Source organism: Pongo pygmaeus, chromosome 15 (genome assembly GCF_028885625.2).
Source record: "Pongo pygmaeus isolate AG05252 chromosome 15, NHGRI_mPonPyg2-v2.0_pri, whole genome shotgun sequence".
NCBI lineage: Eukaryota > Metazoa > Chordata > Mammalia > Primates > Hominidae > Pongo > Pongo pygmaeus.
In genome coordinates this window covers 57,851,695-57,867,949 of record NC_072388.2, presented here as the reverse complement: position 1 = coordinate 57,867,949, position 16,255 = coordinate 57,851,695, and the positions used below count along the sequence as shown (strand labels likewise).

The following is a 16,255-nucleotide window of genomic DNA, read 5'->3' as shown; positions in this document are numbered from 1 at the left end:
CCATGCATGTGTGTGAGTGTTCCCAAAAAATTCCCAGTGTGATTCTGACACAAATCCCAGTTAAATAACCACTGATCCTAACCAAACCCTCTGTTGGCTAATCTAGCTATTTTGTCATCTCTGTGATTGCATCAAGCAGCTGAGAAGTGCTGGGGTGCTATCACACACAGGTGCCCATTGTCACTACAGTTTCATAGTCACCAGCCTCAACTGGGCACTCTGTGCTGCCTGTGCATCCTACCAAGTTTCTTTAATTGACTGGCCCACCACTCTCTATAATTGCCATTTCAAACCTTCCACACTCTTTGGCTTCTCTTCTCTTCCTCTCAATTTCAGCAGATGATTTTTTGCTTCCTAAGTGGGAAATTCACAATTTATTGCAATACAATTTATAAACCTACTTGTATTAGCACCTATTCTCTTCTCTCCTGTGCCAATGGAGGAGGAATCTCTTCCATTTAAAGCGAATCCTTTCATGTGTTCTCTGGATCCCATTCCTCCCCACCTCCCCTAATAGACAAGAGGCAGAATTCAACTAATCTATACATTTAGCTTATCACCTTGATTTCTTAGGGCATTTTACACAGTTTACTCTGTCCTTCTTGAACCCATCTGTCCTTTTTCCTTAGCTGTGGTGATAATATACACTCTCTTGGTGTCTTTTGTACCTTGTTGTCCCTCCTCCAAGTCTTTCTTTTTTTTTTTTTTTTTTTTTGAGACAGAGTCTCGCTCTGTCGCTCAGGCTGGAGTGCAGTGGCGCAATCTCAGCTCATTGCAAGCTCCGCCTCCTGGGTTCATGCCATTCTCCTGCCTCAGCCTCTCAAGTAGCTGGGACTACAGGCACCCACCACCACGCCCAGCTAATTTTTTTGTATTTTTAGTAAAGATAGGGTTTCACTGTGTTAGCCAGGATGGTCTCAATCCCCTGACCTTGTGATCCACCCACCTCAGCCTCCCAAAGTGCTGGGATTACTGGCGTGAGCCACCATGCCTGGCCTCTTCCAAGTCTTTCTTTACTGGTTTTTCCTACCTAACCTTTAAATATTGAAGTTTCTGTGCATGTTTCTGGGAAGGGGTCTGGGAAGCACTGCATCCATGGCCAGCCACCTCGTGCTCAACAATGGCACCAAGATGGCCATCCTGGGGCTGGGCATCTGAATGTCCCCTCCAGGCCAGGTGACCAAGGCTGTGAAGGTGGCGATTGATATCAGGTACCGCCACATCCACTGAGCCCAGGTACGAGAATGAGAATGAGATAGGGGTGGCCATTCAGGAGAAGTTCAGGGGGCAGATGGTGAAGCGTGAGGAGCTCTTCATCATCAGCAAACTCTGGTGCACGTACCATGGGAAGGGCCTGGTGAAAGGAGCCTGTCAGAAGATGCTCAGTGACCTTAAGCAGGGCTACCTGGACTACTACCTTGTTCATTGGCCAGCCAGCTTTAAGCCTGGGAAGGAATCCTTCCCATTGGATGAGTCAGGCAACGTGGTTCCCAGTGACACTGACATTGTGGACACACGGGTGGCCATGAAGAGCTGGGGGATGAAGGGCTGGTGAAAGCTACTGGCATCTCCACCTTCAACCATCTCCAGGTTGAGAGGATCTTAAACAAACCTGGGTTAAAGTATAAGCCAGCAGTTAACCAAATGGAGTGCCACCTGTGCCTCACACAGGAGAAGTTAATCCAGTACTGCCACTCTAAAGGCATTATGGTGACTGCCTGTAGTCCCCTTGGCTCTCCTGACAGCCTCTGGGCCAAGGCTGAGGACCCTTCCCTCCTGGAGGATCCCAAGATCAAGACAATCATAGCCAGGCGATCCAGGTTCGGATCCGGTTCCCCAGGCAGAGGAACTTGATGGTGATCCCCAGGTCTGTGATACCAGAATGCATTGCTGAGTCACAGACTTTGAGCCAAGCAGCCAGGATATTACCATCTTATTCAGCTACAACAAGAACTGGAGGGTCTGTGCCTTGGTAAGCTGTGACTCTTATAAGGATTACCTCTTCCATGCAGAGTTTTGAAGGGGTGGATGCCTGCTCATCCCCAGTGACCTACACTTGTTTTTCCTGCTCATTTTTTTCTTGCAAATGTAGCATGGCCTGTGTCACTCAGTGGTGGAACAACAACCTCTAGACTGACCAGCCAGGGCTTGTCTAGCTTGATGTTGGGTCTGAGGAGCAGTGTCAGTAGAGTAGAAGTCTATTCCAGTTTCCTCTGCCCTTTTTTTTGCCCAGCTGGGGAAAGTGTAGTGTGCATACCCTTTTTTTGACCAAGGAGAAGCAAAATCTACAAGGTCAAAATAATGCCACTAACAGTCACATTTCGACTGCTTGTAACATTTCAGCAAGACTTCTCTTTGCCAAAAAAAAAAAGTGCTGTTGTGAGCTTAAAAAAAATTAGACATTTCTTAGGCTGTGTACTACCATTTTAACTTCCACTCCCCCATTTTCTTCAAACCCCCATCTTTGTATTATTGTGTGTGTGTGTGTGTGTTCAGTTATAGGAATTTGGGTGTGCAAAAGTGTAAATTTCTTTTTAAAACATTTCTCATATTCTCATTTCTGCTGATAGTAGTAACTCAGTTACTTTGGCTCAGGGTTTCTCAACCTCAATACTCTTCACATTTTGGACAGGATAATTCTTTGTTGTGAAGGTTGTCCTACATGTTTTGGGATGTTTAGCAGCATCCCTGGCCTCCACTCACAAGATGCCAGCAGCCTCCTGCCCTTCCTAGTTGTGCCAACCACAAAATGTCTCCATACCATATCAAATGTCCCTGGAGATGTAAAATTGTCCTTGGTTGAGAACCAGTGCATTTAGCTTAAACTCAGTGTCTTTGGGGGTACCTAGTCATTTTGTTTCACCTCATCTTCCTTTTCCTTCCCATCTCCCTGGGAGTGGTCAGAGATTCTGGAGGACTTATGCATAACCTTGACATTGGCAGAGAAACCTTTGATCTGCAATTACTTCTCCACTGGTATTCACTGTTGCTGTCACTCAAAGCCTGTTCTCGCAACAGGCTCACTGCAGGACAATTGCTCTGCTGGGTTTTGGCATCTCCCCTGTTGCTTTCCCATAGTTCCTGCCTCAACATTGGCCGGTGGCTGTCTAGCTTCTGAAACGCAGCAACATTTTTCCATCTACTGTGAGAATCTCTCTTCCTCTTCTGCAAGTTGATATTTTAGTGCCCCCTGTGCTCACTCAAGTCCCAGATCACTTGCAGGGGCTCCTTCAAGGTGGCATCTGTGTATGAGGTGGGGTCTCATCTCCTTTCTCCTTGAACCTGCCTCATCCTTTCCATTTTAGTGCAGCTACTCCATGTTGGCATGGGGTGCCCTGGAAGGCAGCTTCCTCCCAGCAATTCAGACACAAAATCCTCTGCTGTCTTGTTTTCCTGCATCTTTCTGAAGGTTTCCATCATCCCTTCTTTCCTAGGGTTTTGGACCCAGAGGCAGCAGCATGTGGAACCCTCTTACAGAGACCACATCACTAACCCCCTTTAGCTGGTTGACTCCCCATGTTTTCTCTAGCTCCCTCCCTCAAGTCTTCTTATCATCTCTCTATATTTTGGGACAAGTTCTTTTGCAATCAGAGATTAGACTTTGTTGTAAAATACTATGTTCTGAGTGCTTCATGTACTTTTCCTTCTGGAGCTTAAGAAACCTTCCCCCAACCTCCTTCAAATCTGTCTCTGTCATAGGCCTGAAACCTGTTTTGGAAGTCAACATAGGCTTTCGAGCCCATTATTTGATTTTTTCATTCGTGCTGGGATTTTGGTGTTCCTTCTTCACTGGGATAATAAGCCCTAGCGTTAAGGTTCAGTAGAAATGATAAAAGTACTGGACAATAAAAAAAGTTACCAAGAAGAAAAAAGATATAAACTATTATTCCACTACCTATGACTGATTGTTTAACTTTCGCACTTCCTTTTGCAAAAGCCCTATTCAGGGCTCACCAAATCTTTCATTTCCATCAGAGCTTAATCTTTTCAGAGGAAGAAGGTAATTCTACCTATTGCTGACTTTGAATGGGAGTTTGGGGATATGAGTGTCACAGAAAGATGATTACTGCCCCTTCCTCCAAACTGTGGAGCTGACCATGCCATAAAACAGTTTCAGTCATCAGGAATGAGCTTCGAGAGGAACCACTGGTGTAGAACTTTCAGTCTATGTGGACATACCCAATAAAAAATTTGGAGGGGGTGTAAAGTGTATGTATGTGTGTTTAAAATGTTATTGGCAAAGCCTGGTTGTTTTACTGCCAGTAATGGTCATTCATTTTTTCCCCTATAATTCTATTCAGTTTCATTCTGGACTGATTCAAATAGGAAGCCGACACGGTGACAACCAAAAATCATTTTAATCTCCAAGTCCCATAAAACAATATAAAATACTCATATAACTCACTTTCCTGGAATGAAGTTTATAGCAACTAAAGTGCTTCCAATTTTATTTTTAGAAACTGCTTCATGCATTTTGCATTGAATTAAGTCTAGTTCTTTTCTGTGACAGTTGGAGAGATATTTTAAATCTCAGCCAGTGGGCAAAGAATAATTTATTTCTGATCTACATTTTTGCTTTGAAGAAGCCATCGACTCTATTAATAAAACAAATGCTGTTTTCTTTTCCGTGAGAATCCACAACCTGCACAGCCTCTGCTTGACAATCTGAGACAAAATAAATGTGATAAAATGGATTTTATATTACAATGAGCCAACCTGACATGGAAGTCAAGGGACTGGTCCCGAAGAGTGACAATTACATTTACTGCATTCCAGAATCAGCAATGCATTATGGTCCCTGCCTGCAAGTGCTTCTGAATGGAATTTCAAAGCCCTTGCAGATCCATATGTAGCCTTTCAAGATAAACTGTACATCAGCTGGTTCCTAAACCTCAAAACTACTGCCCACAGACAAAAGCATAATTTAAAAAGAAACTCCCATAAAAAACACAGATGAAATATAGGTTGAAAATGGTGTGTAATTACTGGTACATTACTGGTCATTACTGGTGTGTTAAGAGTCTGCTCTGATTAAAGAGATAATAAATCTTCAAGGAATTAAATAATTCTCAAAAGGCAAAATGACACTTAATGATGGATTTCCATGACCCACTAGGAAAAACAAAAAAACACATTGTATGTGGGTAATTAAAAAAAAAAAGTTTCTTGAAAGACAGGATAAACACTGACTATCATATTTGCTACAAATGTGGAGATCAAATAACAAGTAAATCTTTGGTAAACCCCTCGCAGTCTGGAATCAGCTCAGAAAAAACAGAAAGGAGAATTCAGAAAAGCCACAAGGATGAGAACTGTGGGCTGATAGATGACAACCCCCAAAATAAAACTGCTGAAGAGGTTTAGATGCAAACCTCAAACCACTTGTATTAACTAATTGACCCTCAGCATGTGCCACTGATCAATCATTCACATCCTGACTGGTGAGTTCTTTTAAAATGATCGTTTTTATGGTTGTATTTATTTTCCTCAACTTTTTATTTTGGAAACTTGCAAACCTCCAGAAATGTTGAAAGAATAGGAGGATAAAAACCCTTATATCCTTTACCTACATTTACTGACTGTTAACATTGTATCACATTTGTGATACATTTGTGCACTCTTTGTATATATTCCCCCAATCATTTGCAAGTAAGTTGCAAATATTAGACTCTTCCTGTTCTACATACTTGAGTATGTATCTCCTAAGAGCAAGGACATCCTCTCACATAGCCACAATACTGTTATCACACCAGGAAATTTAACATTGTTATAAATGTACTGTATTTTATACAAAACATATTTGCATTTCCCAAATTGTTTCCAAAAATGTTCTTTATAGGTTTTTTTTTTCTGATCTAGGACCATCAAGAATCATGCACTGTATATGGTTGTCCTATATCTTTTGCCCTTTAATTTAGAACAAGGGTGAGCAAACATTTTCTGTAAAGGGACAGATATGAATACAAATATTTATATTTATAAATAACATATAATAATATAAATATTTTAAGCTTTGCAGCCCATATTGTCTCTGTTGCAACTGCTTAACAGTGGTGTTGTCGCACAAAAACATAGACAATATGTATAGGAATGAATGTAATCGTGTTTCAATAAATTCATATAATTTTCAAGTGCCACAAAATATTTTTCTAATTTTTTCCAGCCATTAAAAAATATACAAACCATTTGCAGATCACAGGTCATCAAAAGCAGTAGGTGGCAGGATTTGCCCTACAGATCATAATTTGATGATACCATATCTAAAGCAATCCTCTGCCTTTTTTTTAAAAAGGAAATATTTTACTGAAGTATATGGAAATGCACACACTTTTAAGTGGAGAGCTTGACGATTTTTCACAAGGTGAACAGGATCATGTAACACAACTCAGAGTAAGAAATAACTGCGACTTTATTTCATTTTTAAAAAACTCCACTTATTTATGTTATGTATGTGGATTCAAAGGTGGTTAGCTTAGTGTGCTATTATAGAATCCTTCCAGAAATGGTTTTAACTGTTATTATTAGAGTCCTCATCCTCTGCAGTGAACTGAATATCTCAGTCTTGACAATGATCCTTCCTGCCTTTTGGGCCAGGCCAGCTAATATGTGTGACAAAGTCATGCATGGGACCATTTCAGAAAATATGCCAATTCCTGCAGATTCCATGAATGATTTCACCCCTTTTTGTAGAGCTCTCTTCCGGCTCTCTGCATTACCTCGGAGGGTGCCCAGGCCTGATAGGCAGGAAGGTGCTGCTTAAAGAATGGACTTAAGAAAAGGTAGACGTCAGCAGGGCCCGGGATCTGGGAGGTCTGGCTTTGTTCACAGGCTGGAGGGAAGCCAGGAACCGTCATCCCTGGTGGGTAACTAGTTGATGAGACCACTTAAGACAGTTCTTTTACCTTGTTTGTTGCATTTTATTTACCACGGGGTGCAAAATTTCTTGGCTTTGTAAAAGCAAAACTTGGAAAGTTTCCTTTAGACATGTGAATGGTCATGGGATCTCCTCCTGATACGGAAATAAGCTGCCTCACAAGTTCCTAGCTTTTCTATTTACTCCAGGCATCTTCAATATGTTTATAATATTTCTAGAGATTATCCCCAGTGTGAAGTGGGGATTAATCAATTTTTTTTCAGGACACAGAGCCAAACATCAATTAGCTTTTCTGAAAATGGCAGAATTTGTTGGATGATATGTGTCCTAAGCATATTGATATCAATATGTGTCCTAAGCAATCATCCAAGGGCACATAATTTTTATTTATTTATTTATTTATTTAGACAGAATGTTGCTCTGTCACCCAGGCTGGAGTGCAGTGGCGTGATCTCAGCTCACTGCAAGCTCCACCTCCCGGGTTCACGCCATTCTCCTGCCTCAGCCTCCTGAGTAGCTGGGACTACAGGTGCCCACCACCACGCCCAGCTAATTTTTTTGTATTTTTAATAGAGATGGGGTTTCACTGTGTTAGCCAGGATGGTCTCGATCTCCTGACCTCATGATCCACCCACCTCGGCCTCCTAAAGTGCTGGGATTACAGGCGTGAGCCACCGCGCCTGGCCAGACACATAATTTGGGAGAGGTACAATCAAATAAATGGTGGTCTCGCCTTGAGGCTTAGCATGTGGGTTCGGTTACTTTCACATTGGTGAATTTGTCTGAAGAAGCTTAATCCCAGGACAACGTCCACTGAAGATTTATAATATTCTCCTAGGAATATCACACTCACATTTCAGAATAAGGACCCCTCTGTAGGACTAACTTTGAGAGACCTGAATCAACACTGAAGAACTGAACAGGCTCAGAGCCAGCTTCGCTCCTGGGGTTCTCAGGCCCTTTCTTTTTTTCTACTCTCAGACCTAATTTTATGTTAATATCCATCACCTCCCTCTCCCTTAAACTATTTCTACTTGGCTGAAGGCATTTAACTATTAATTCTTCGATTTTATTGAAAATTTTTTTTCTGTGTTCACATTCCAAATAATAAAATGGCACAATTAAGCTAATCAACATGGCAAAGGATCTATCCCTACTAGAGAACAGAAACCAGTCAGACAACACATACTGGGGAATTCCAGATTGGGAAGGGAAAAAGTTGCCTGAATCCTGGTAGCTTCTTCTTTTAAGTTTGTTTATGATGATGCAGCTTGAAAGATGATTGGCTTTCTTCTTGTAATTTATGATACAACAAGGTTATCCATTGTTAAATAAATCCCTTTCTCTGGCTTTCTCATTTAGCTCGTGTTTCCAGGATTAAAGCATCATAAATAACCAGTGATGAAAAACACCACCTAAACATTAAGAGACAATTTCCATAAATGTTCACATTAAAAATGCATGATTGATATGAAGATTTAATTGTAGCCACAGTATAGTTTCTGTCTTTTGCTGCGGTCATATTTTCCTTTGTGTTGTCTGTCCTATTTAACTCTGAAGCCCACTAAAGATGAAAAATGGGCATTCCTGGAGCAGGCACATATGGCTTTAGCTGTTTGGTGGTGGATCTGGCATTTTCCCCTCTGTGGCATCAGCCTTTGTGTTCTCAGCAATGAACTTTAATAAAACAATCTCAAATCTGAGACATGGTGGAGAGAAGAGAGAGTAGTAGATGTAAGCTGACTCTAGTATTTGCTTTGTCTGTAAATGTGGTAAAATAGACTAACGCACAACTAACCACTCCTCCTATCCCCACTATGTCATTTCCAGAGTTATGTAAAATTGTATCAGAGATACTCAGTTAATGAGCTTACTGAGCTATGGTAGTAATATAGATGTGGTGTTCATACAGTGACTTTCATTTAATCACAACCAAACAAGAACCCTTGCATGATAGAGAAAAAGACCCTACAATAGACAACTGATTACTATTATTATTGTTGTTGTTGTTGCTTAGGCAAGCTGAGGAGAATATAAAGAATACTAACCATTCTTTTTTATAACATATTAGTAAACATACTAAAATGTAGTTGTGAAATGGTTAAAGTTGTGGGGAATATAAGCAATATAAGCCTTTTAATTTTTATTTTTTTAAATGTTGGCTACTGGCCAGGCGCGGTGGCTCACACCTGTAATCCCAACACTTTGGGAGGCCGAAGCGGGCAGATCACGAGGTCAGGAGATCGAGACTATCCTGGCTAACACAGTGAAATCCCGTCTCTACTAAAAAATACAAAATAATTAGCCAGGGGTGGTGGTGGACGCCTGTAGTCCCAGCTACTAGGGAGGCTGAGGCAGGAGAACGGCTTGAACCCGGGAGGCGGAGCTTGCAGTGAGCCAAGATTGCGCCACTGCACTCCAGCCTGGGTGACAGAGCAAGACTCCATCCCAAAAAAAAAAAAAAAAAAAAAATGTTGGCTACTAAATTTTGTTCAATGTAGATAGGCTGCTGGGGTTTCTGTGGGAAATGTCACATTGGCTAGTAAGCCTTGGGAGAATTGCAAGGCTCAAGTCAGGCATCCTAACAAGATCTCAGAGTTCAGAACTATTTCGCTGTCAGGGAAGAAGGGTTGAGAAATGTCCCCCTGGTTTCCGCTGGGAAAGGGCTACCTCAAGACTTGTTTTCTTTGCCTTCCAGTACCAGAAATGTAAAGTGCTGAGATATTTCAAGTCAAAGAAGTGAAAGGGGTAAATAAATCATGTCCATGATAGGCTAAAGATAAAGAGAGGCCTAAGGGTTAGACGGGAATTGACTAGTGTCTAAGAGGAGGAAAGATCTAGAAGCATCTAATTAGATTGGGGCCAGGAATTTCAAATGAGAGACATTCTGATGATTTTATGAATATAGTTTTTCTTCCCAGGTATATCCCAAATTCCTTAAAGGCTTAGGTCCTTTATTTCCATTTGTCTTCCACATAGAACTTCAGCAGGAAAACTTGCACAAAGTGATGGATCAACACATTTCTGTCAACTCATATTATACTTTAAAAGAAAAATATTTTGATGACGTTTTACCTCTGTGTATATTTTGGGAATTATTTGATGTGAATCTTGCAGTAGATTGAGACCATATTGTTTATTGTAAATGGTATGTGTGAATTAATTATAGAATGGGTCAAGAAATAACCTCACCTAGTTTTTAATCCTGACATTCTAGAGCCTATCTGACCTGTGAGATGTTTGGAGAAACAACACTGCCACCTTCTGGTAGATACATGTCATCTTTCTCTCTGCCCACCAGTGGCACCCTGGCTCACCCATGTTTACATCAATAAAACCAAGTCTAAATAAAATCTTCGATAATAAGGCTGAAGATCAAAGGTCTGGAAAGAAGGCCTCCAGCTTGTACTTTTTTTTTGGAAAGGGTTATGATTTTGCTATCAAAGAAAATCTTATCCAAGGCCTACTGTGATGTGATATTATCTTTAAGACTTAACTACTTTACTGGGTTATTCTAATAGACTTTCAAATGACCAGGAATGCTCCAGCCTTAGAGCTGGGGATGATGGCAGTAGTTGGAGCAAGAGTATGGGGAAAAATTCACAGACTAGTTGTATCAGCCATGAAAAAACAAAATGGGTGAGTAAACTGTCTAAGTGATGAACAGGTGAACAGAATTTTCCACCCTGCATTTTTGGATTGGTAGTTTATCTTGTTTGGTGTTAAATGTTTGTAGTCATGGTTACGCAACTAGTTCACTGGAAGCCCATGTAGACCCATAGTTTTCTAGAGTGGGGCATATAGTAGGTGTCAATAAGAACTAGTTACATTAATTAATAAATGAGAACGTATCTTTGCTTTTTTTTTTTTGAGACGTAGTCTCACTGTGTCATCCAGGCTGGAGTGCAGTGGCGCGATCTCAGCTCACTGTAACCACCTTCTGGGATCAAGCAATTCGCCTGCCTCAGCCTCCAGAGTAGCTGGGATTACAAGTGCATGCCACCACGCCTGGCTAATTTTTTGTATTTTTAGTAGAGACAGGGTCTCACCATGTTGGCCAGGCTGGTCAACTCCTGACCTCAGGTGATCTGCCCACCTCGGCCTCCCAAAGTGCTGGGATTACAGATCTTTGCTTTTATATTTCATCTCTGAAATACTCTGCTGAGAATGAGGCTGGAGAGAGTAAATTTTAATTTTCCTAATCTTTCTTGCTCATTCCCCAATCCAAACCCTATGGCAACTGCTCATAAAGGTAGGTCAGTGCTAACGAATCAGTTCTATTGATTTTTTTCACCACTTGATCCATGTTAGGAAACAAAATTAGCTGGGTGTGGTGGCACACACTTGTAATCCCAGCTACTCGGAGGCTGAGACAGGAGAATCATTTAGAACTCGGGAGATAGAGGTTGCAGTGAGCTGAGATCTTGCCACTGCACGAACAATTGCTTGGGTGACAAAGGGAGACTCCGTCTCCAAAAAAAAAAAAAAAAAGACATTGGAATAAACAAACAAGTTTAATCAGGATTAATGTCTTTTCAAGGTAATGTTCAGGGTAATGCTATAACCACTGGGGATTATGTTCCTATCCGAATATGCACCTTTGTCTTTGACTAGGCTATTTTATAATTTTGTAGGGATCAAAGTTAACTTGTACAAAACTGATAGCAATGCAAATATACCCATAGGCGTATAAATAAATTCTGTCCAGTGGAAAGTTAATTGACTTCTCCCTGTCCACACACACAAAAGCACCAATTTTGTTTCCATTTGCAAATCCATTTCACACTTCCTGATCTATAAATGTCTCTGCTTTTTGGCTTTCTCTGAACCTGTTGTTAATGAAGCCTTATTGTCTCAATCACCATGCAATTAAGCTATGGGATTTCATGTTGAGTTATTAGCTTCTACTATTATTTTACCTGTTATCTCATTTAATTAATGAGTTAAATGAAAGTGTGACATAAGCATGTTTTTTATTTGCATGAGAATCATGATTGTTCCTCCTCCCATCCCCAAAGATCCTTCAACACCCAATATTAAGTAACAAGCTGAAGGAGAAGTCTGGGGGCCTTTTCTTACTTGGTTTTTATGGGAGTTACATCATTGGTCATCCGAAGTTTTGTTCCCTTGCCCTCCCTGGAGTAAAGGGTGCAACTGAGAGTGACTGAGACTACCCACCTTCCCACGTGGTCTTCCCATGTGATCACTCACTTGGTGATCCTGTGTTTGTGCAAAGCATTTCTGAAACTCCTCTGCTGAAAGTACCTACAAAATCTGCTGCAGAGTCTTCAGATTTGCAGCATTGTGTGAATTTCACTAGACAGCAGGCTTTGGTATTGGTCAGACCTGCTTCAAATTCTAGCTCTCCATGCACTAGGTGGAAGTTATCAGATGTTTCTGTTTACTCATCTGTAAAAGAGAGCTGTTATAGAGTGAATGAAACAATGCGTATTATACCTGGCATGTAATATGTTCTCCATAAATCTTATCTATTATTGCTACCTAGAGAGAAAAACATGGGACCTCCTTTCTTCCTTGGTCCTGCTGACGTGTAGCTCTGCAGTAACATCTCTGGTGCTGATGTTTCAGGCCATATTGACATAGACAGGACTACACCCATTTAGGCCTGTGTAGGGCCTGAAGGATCTAGGGGTCTGGATGGATTGGATCAGGAAATTTCCTGGAGTGAGTAGACCTGGATTTGACCTTTCAATTTCTTGATTGTGGGAAAGTCAAGGCGTGGTGAGTGGCAGATGGTAGCTAAGGGCAGTGGCCACGTAACAACTGCTATGGAAATTTTACAAATTTAATAATTGGTATGGCACTGCTGAGTAAAACAAAGCCCTGGGAGAGTGTAGGTGAGCTGAACTGGGGGCAAGGGGACATCTTTCCAGACACCCTTAAAGTGGATGCAAAGATGGCTATAGACAGCCAGGTCACCAAGCAAAGAACTTCTTTGCCCTCCTTCTGATGGGTTTTGTCTGATGGAAACAGCTAATATGGAGAATTTTTTCAGTTGTGGGCTCTACCATCCCACCCTTCTAATACAGATTTCAACTGCTGGTAGATTTTACTATTGAACCAGGACAAAAACAAAAAGGAAGCTTAAGTATCACAGCAGCCAATGACACCGCTGTTCCTTTGAGACACCTCAAAGGTGACAGTTACACAAACTACATTTATTCACTCCTTTTCTCTCAACAAATAATTTCCATATAATATGAAGAAGTGACTCTGAAATTTGCATTTTAGGCAGAAAAAGGAATTCTGATACCAGTGAACCAATGTACATGAATTTTTATTTAAAGAGGCTATAAAAGAATATTCTGGATATTATGTGTATCATTATTTTGGTTACTTTGCAGTGTTACTGATGTTTAACTTCAAATATCCAGTAGAGGGCATGAAAGGAATTGGTTTTGTTTGGGCTCACTATGCTGAAGATAGAATTCGAACAGTGGAAATGAAAAAGCAAATGGATTATATATTGCAGCTTTCAGACAGGGAATGACAAGCTTTAGATATCAACCCAATATATATTGCAACCTTTCTTTTTTCTTATATCGTATCTTATATCCTTCATTTAAAATTACTTAATCCTTGAGAATTAGATTTAGCTATTGAACAAAATACATATGAAATCATAAATATTACTGATTTGTATTCACACCTATTAGAGACAAACCTGAAGAATATACCAAACTTTAGTACGTGATGACATAGTATCCATGAAAAGCAAAGTTCTACCTTCTGGCGGAAACTCTTCATCTTTAGAATGCAAGACTGCTCTCAGCATCCCCTTCCTGCTTCAGATATCAAGTCAGGCGCTGGAAGCAGGACAAGAACCTTTCACAACCAGCCTTGGTGCCAAGCTTGACTCAGGATTGACTTAGCAATTGTTGCTTTCTCACTCATTTGTGATTTTGGTGGAAAAACACAAGAAAAGCGCATACCTCCGCTACATTTAATGAGTGCCTACAGTGTGCTAGATACTATATTAGATACTTGAAAAATAATTTTAATCTTTATAAGAACCCTACAAAGCCAACTTTATTATCCCCATTTTTCTGAGGCTCACAGAGGTTGCAAATTTCACGGCATTTTCCTGCATGCTGGTCTGCTCTCTTTCCATAAAATCTTTGGGAAGTAAGAAATAAATCTTTATGAAAAGATTGGGATCTGGAATTCTTAATTTAAATAATAAAATAACAAACCAGGTCACTTCTATATCTATATATTTTGGATATTATCTTTCCCTATATTTTTCATAATCCAGTCCCACATTTGGTTGATAATAATGTGTGCTTCTATTTTTGTTGTTGTTTAAATTTCTCTTTCTGATTAGCTTCTATAGTAGCTCTTCAAATTAACTGGCACCCCTACATTTTGTAAAACTATAAATCTGCTCTAGAGTGGCCACCTTGTCACTGTTCTTATATAATTATTTTTATAGCTTTTATTCTTTCCTAGTGTTCTTCAGATGAGTTTTAAGGACCACCAGCATTTAAAATATTTTCAAGAGTTTGTTTAAAATAGAAATTATTGGGCCTCAACAAAGATCATTTGAACTAGAATCTTCTGGGCTGAAGCTTAAGAATCTGCATCTTCACCTACTCTTCAGGTATCTCCCATACACATGAGATTGATGCACTGGCTTAGAAAATGAGAATGACTGAGTTCAGGCAGCACTCAGTAAACCTTAGTTGTCAATGACTACGACTTAGGTTTCAGGCCACTTCAATTTCCATGTGTTATTTGTTGGCTACCATGCCAACCACACAGGTTAGTAGAAAAAGCATGGCTTTAGGAAGCAAATGTACCTAGATGTTGATCATTTAGCTTCAGTTTCCAACACTTGTAAAATGATGTCTAATTTGCAGTAATTTTTGAAGATAAAATGTAATAATACAGGTCAATCACAAAACTAGCACAGTATCTGGTCCATATTGGAGTCTCAAATAATGATAGGTTCTAATAAGCATGATATCCCATTAATTAAATACAATACTATTGCTTGGCATTTGAGAGAATAAGCCTCCATTTATAAAGTGAGATGTTTATTGGGAAAGCTTGTTATCATTTGCATTAAATTTAAATTCTAAAGAAAGACCATAATTAAATATATCTTCTGGAAACAGTTTTCCCAGTAAAGTGATATATAAGTATAATTTGCTTCTTTTATATATATACAGGTTGCCAGATGTTGGGAGATAATTCTTAAAGGATCTCTCACATTGCGGCATGTTTTGTGAGCAAGGTATTGGTTGCCATTTGTTCTGGACTGTCTCTTCAAGGATGTTTGTATAGCAAACAGCCTTGGCACATAGAATGTCTTCCCCTAGAGCAGGCATGCTTATTGCCCACTGGAAAAGATTCAGGTTCCCTAAACTCAAGAATTCCTGTTCTAAAATGCAACCGTGTTCAGGCTTCCTTCTGGGTACATGTGTGTCACTCCTGTACAGCTCAGGAGCAAGAGGTGCTGATTCAAATATGCCGACTCTCACGCTGCTTGCTCTGTTTGCCTCTGACCCAGGAATCTCATGTTTTTTGTCAGCATCCATGACATTGTGGTGACCAGCTTATTAGATTTCAAGTGGGGAAAAATCTCAGACCCATTCATAGTCCTTGACACTATGTAAAAGTACCTTAGCACAGGTTTAATACTTTTTGTTTTCCTAGCCTAAGTACTTGTCTGGTGAAATCCTCTGAAGAAGGAGGTGACTTGACTCAGATTACAGAGCAAGTTCCAAGCTGAGTCTAACTCCTGGACTCATGCTTCTAGCTTTCTGCTCTTTTCTTCAGGCATTGACACTTGGCTAAACATCCAAGGCAAAAAATATGCAGAGAGAATATGAGTTTATCAAGATAGGTAGACATTCTATCATGGAAAAAGAATGTTTTCTATTGAGTTATTGGGACTTGGGCAAAGCCATCCTTGGCTAATTCTTTTGCTAGCTTTTCCGTGAAACAATTGATGGACTGTGCTTCTTTGGTGGTATTTTCATAGAAAATTCAAGTTCATGAACTGCCCAATGATATACAGCACCAAAGTTATATGATGAAAAGCAGAGTTACCAACATTGCCAACAAGCCTTGGGATGAATGGATGTGCTAAGCTAGTACATAAGAAAGGAATTCTGGGTTCCACTGGAATCAGCGGTGATGGAATTCACAGGTACTTAGTGGATGGACGGTGGGAGAGAGGACAGGTTATGTTTCGGGTGGATGGTGCTGAGGGCCACCTAAAATTAGGAGGTAAATACAAGAAATAATTTCACTCAAAATACCATTTCCTTATAAGCTGTTCAGTGCATTTTGGTCCACAAAAGAAAAAGTTAAAATCTTGGAAGTGAAAACAGCTGGAGATCATTAAGCAATCAC

General features: G+C 40.3%; 1 pseudogene; it reads left to right on the top strand.

The window, feature by feature from the left end:
* The first annotated feature begins 1,095 nt into the window (after positions 1-1,095).
* LOC129012490 (aldo-keto reductase family 1 member B1-like) lies at positions 1,096-2,020 on the top strand (annotated as a pseudogene).
* Positions 2,021-16,255: the final 14,235 nt, after the last annotated feature.